The sequence below is a fragment of the Akebia trifoliata genome, unplaced genomic scaffold (genome assembly GCF_017979445.1).
Source record: "Akebia trifoliata isolate Shusen 1 unplaced genomic scaffold, ASM1797944v1 Contig00544, whole genome shotgun sequence".
Lineage (NCBI taxonomy): Eukaryota > Viridiplantae > Streptophyta > Magnoliopsida > Ranunculales > Lardizabalaceae > Akebia > Akebia trifoliata.
The window spans coordinates 23,490-28,615 of NW_028237083.1; positions in this window are offsets into that span (position 1 = coordinate 23,490).

Sequence of the window (5,126 nt, forward strand, 5' to 3'; positions counted from 1 at the left end):
ACTTTAGAATAAGGGGAAAAGATTCAAATGCCCTCAATTTTAATCTAAAGTCAAAAATTCAGATTTTTCTTCTCCAAAATCAATCATCTTCCAACTCTTCAATCTCTAAAATAATTTTAATCTATTCAACATTATTTTCATCTGTTATTTTCTATCTTGCCTAATTTTGTAACACATTCTAAATTTTTCTATCCAAAATTTCATCATTTTATATTTTCTCAAAAATAACATCTTTCCTTAGGATTTGAATATTCAAGACTTGAAGTAAATACAATTTTAAGATGATGATGAGGGTTAAATTTTTTATCCAAAGAGATTGAAGAAAATTGATTTTTAGAGAAAAACAATATGAATTTTTGACTAGAGATTAAAGATAATGACATTTAAGACTTTTTTCCTTAGTCTATTTAAAAGATTGAGGTCAAGGGATGCATATCATTATTTTCAAAATATAGGGGGTAACTCTAATATTCAACCAGACATAGGCCTTAGTATTCTGGAAAACAAAATATTACAAGTATAACTAATAGGCTTTTAATAAAATAAGAGTCCTAATATTGCAACACCAACTTTTCTTAATGCCACACCAATTCCTATGTAAACCTCCTACAAGACTGCACATTGTTAGTGTGGCGTTAGCAAAAGTTGGTGCGGCAACAGTAACTCTCTAAAATAAATATAATACCAATTTTAATTTATTAGCATTATTTTTTTATATTATAATATTACATTCACGTACAAACTCTTTCTCTCCTAAGAGTCAAGTGCACAACCGTTGAATTATTAAGATTAGAAAGACTATTAGTCTTTGAATAAAATTGGTTTAATATCAATTTTAATTTATTAGTATTATTTTTAAATATTATAATAATATAACCAACAACTCTTTCCCTCCTACTAGTAGAATGCAGTGCACATGAGTTGCACATAAATTATTATAATTACAAAAAAAAATATTCGAATAAAATAAATATGATACAAAAACAAGTTATTATTATTATTTTAAATATTATATAATGTAATTAACAATACAATAATGTTATCATGCATTCAACGTATTTGGAAACGGACTAATATAAGGGAAATGTTCAGCAACAAACATTTTGGCAAAGCATTTTTCAAAACATGGGTTAGAGGTTTTGGAATGGGCTGATTTTTGGTGAGGATGATCTCTACGGTGAGGAGATTATCATCACCAAAAATCAGCCCATTCCAAAACTTCTAACCCCATCAAAAATGGTTTACAAAAAATAGACGGTCTACGATTTTTCAACTTATAAACTGGGGCTAGAAGTTTTGGAATGGGCTGATTTTAGGTGAGGATGATCTCCTCACCGTAGAGATCATCCTCACCAAAAATCAACCCATTCCAAAACCTCTAACCTATGTTTTGAAAAATGTTTTGCCTAAATGTTTGTTGCTGAACGGGACCCCTAATATAATATATGGGTCTTGTTAACGTGTGTTAACAGACTAATATAATATATTGAAATGACTTTGTCAAAACAAATAAAAATAAAAAAATGTTCTGGTGACTCATGAGAAAACACATGTTCTCAACATTGTAAAGATGAAATTCAACCGTCAAGATTTAAATGCACCCAGATAACAAAAATCTTGACGATGTTTATTTCAAGGAAAAATCTCAACCATTGTATTTTACGTTTACACTGTTGGGATCACGTGTTTTTTCCATGAGTATTTTTCATAAGTTAACGGATCCCAAAATGGCAAAAAAAAAAAAAAAAAGCCTAAAATGGTTACCTTGTGAACACAATCTTCATTAACATTTTTAAATTTAAATATATAATAAAAAAATAAAAAATTAAAAATTAAAGAAGATTTAAGAGATTAGTTGGACACTAATTTTACCAAATGATATTTAAATCGAAAAGAATAAAAAAAATAAGTAGCTTAAGATGTAAGATATTTTACACTTTATTTTTTACAATTGTAAACAATTTTGAAAATGTATTTATAGAAATAAAAGAAAGAAATTTGGACTAACATATTTATGTTAATAAAACAATATTTTTTAAATTAATTTTACTTTGAAAATAAATTTGTAAAAATATATAGAAATGTGGACTGGGCTTTTTTACTGTTAACAGGACATATTAATTTTACCTTCCCAAAAAATATTAATTTTTGAGATTGTTGATATGGCAAAATCTTAGTTATTTTATCAACAAATTCATTAACTATTAAAGTGACAAATTCACCGGGAAAACACGCTTTGAGAACTAAAATTAATGAATAGTGTACCGAAAATGGAGATTCACTTTTTTTTTATTTTAGTTGGGATATAATAAGTAAAAGATGGGTTGCCAATAGTAGTTTTCTTTATTATGGTAAAAAGAACTTTTTTTTTTGGTTGTGTAGACATGATAAACGGACGCTCGTATGCTCTTTAACGTGGTAGTCCATTGTGTACGTTTTAGCATGTCAATTTATCATTAATTTGAAATCGATATTATTTTAAGTGTCATGATAAAATGATGCATTAAAACTAACACGATCTATACGTGATTGACAAGGCAAGTGCATAGGACTATAAGCCTATTTCTTCGGGATACACAAGGAAAAAGATTTAAGATTCTAAGTACTTGCCACGTCAACAACGTAAAGATTGTCAATTTTAGCATGTCATTCTATCATTAGTCTTAAAGTAATATTGATTATAAATTAATGATAAACTGACGCATTTAAATATATGCGGTGATGATGCGGTTAACATGACAAGTGCATAGAATCGTAGATCTCTTTCCTTGTGTATCCTAGAGAAAAAAGATCTATGATTTTGTGGACATGCCACATCCACCATGTACAGACCACCTACGTTTTATCACGTCATTTTATTAGATCTCTAGATTTTTAAATGCTCAAAATGTGATTTTAATTCTTTATAAGAATAGTGAGTACATTTGTTGGATTTCAAATATTACTAAGGACTTTCGGTAAACTAAGTAAGGAAAATGTTTAACATTCTTTATTGGTGTCATTAGTTACCAAATCGGAATACAGGTTTAAAATCGAAAAGAAAAATGGAAAAAAAACAAAAAATCAGAAGGCAACGAGAATAAAATGGTAAAGAAATGATTTTTAAGAGAACAAAAAAAAAAAAAAAAAAACATAAGACATTTTTTAGAGAAAAAAAAACATAAGACATTTAATCTAATCTTTTAATATATTTTTAAGAGAAAAAAATCAGTATTCAATATCTATTTATGATAATAAGTTTAACTATCTGTGTATCTTTTGATCAAAATAACACATTATTGATAAAATTAAAAAGAAAAATTTTAACCTCAAAGATATTATCATCAAATCCCACACTAAACAACATTTATGAACTAAATCACAAACAACCATAAGGCCATAGAAATTAATCATAAGTGTATTGAAAAAAATAAATTCTTATTACTTTTAATTTTTGTGGAAAACGTGTTTAGTTTATTTACTAATTAAGTGGGTTGTAGGGCCACCACATGTAAAACTCAGCTCAAAGCTTAAATCTTGACTTTGTCAAGCCAGATTGACCCACATGACTTTTTTTTGAAAAATCTAAGTTCAGGTCCTTTGACTGGGTTTCATTCTCCTCGGACTTTGACATGCAAATACACTCCTCCAGATAACTTTCCGATATGTATTCAATGGTATCATTATTTCTTCGAGCTTCTTATTTCTTATGTTGCATGTCCTTCTGTCACAATTTCACTAGTCTCAGTTTTTTAGTTAATTATTTTGAGTGCATTTTCTTTGTCAAATCTTCCAATACTCAAATCTTTACCCTAAATTGTTTACCTACATATTTACATATTCTTTAACCTCACATACCTTGTTAGAAAATTTTCTCGAGATATGTAGTGTTTCAAACGAGTTATCACATTTTCCCCTCTTAAAAGAAAATTTCATCCTCGAAATTTCTATTTCTATTTTCTTTAAGTTTTTAATTTATTATTGTTATTATTATCATGTATATACTTCTTTTATCCACGGTAGGACCCTTCGGTGCCATTTTGCCAGCGCCCCAATTCACCAAAAACTCCACAACTTCAGAGCCACCGTAAGTGTTGTGTGGTGTCACCGAACTGATGGTATTTAGGGTACTAAATCAAAATCTTTTCTCACTTTTTCTCTTTCTTTCCATTTTCTTTCCTCCTTTCCTTGTCTTTGTGGACCACTCTCTCATTCAAACAATTTTTACTTCCCACCATGATGTCTTTATGGTGTATTCTCCTTTTACTCTCTTCATTCTTTCCCTTAATCTTCCTGGCTAAGCACAAGAATTTGAGTAAGGTGACTCGATCTTGTCAACCTACGTGTGCTTCTTCGTCATGAGCTCCCCTTCCAGTCCCTTCCTCTCGGAAAAAAATGAGGAAAATCAAGGAGAAGATGTGGGTTTCAACGATCAAGGTCGAACATCGGCTCAAGCCCTGAAAGCTTATGTCAATCGAATGCGTGTCCTTGCTAAGTATGAGGTAGTATTGGACCGTAACTACCAACCTTCTATTATTCATACTTTTGAAGAAGACGTTATTATTCACCATGTCGGATGGGGTTCCATTCTCTAGAGTGCTGGTGAAGTTTGTGAAAGTCAAGTGCAATCGATTTATGTTTCAATTTCTAACATTAGTTTGGTACCACCATCCTTTGATGTTACCAACTACAACACTCAAGATTTTCCTATTCGTCATTGTTAGATTATGTTAGATTATATTATTTTTATTTATTTTGCTTATTTCCTATTATTAGTAGATATCCTATTGTTGGCAGGTTTCATATTTTCTATGTTTCTTATATATAGTTCAGTTTTTATGTAACATAACAATTAAGTGATTATTGGATAAGAAACCCTAGCATCTCTTTGGTTTTCACATGGTATCAAAGCAACCATCTTATGGATTTTTTTCGTATTGTTGAAGAACGATTATTCTTAGCCACAGCTTTCACAGATCGAATTGTGTTGAAGAAACCCTAAATTTTTCTGAAGAAATTTTTTGTTGAAGAATATTTTTTTTGGTGCGTTCGTACAATCGTTTTCACTACCCTTCGCTCACTTCCACACGTCTTGATTGGATTCTGGTTTGATTTCGCATCTCAGTTTGATTTCGTTATTGTTTGGT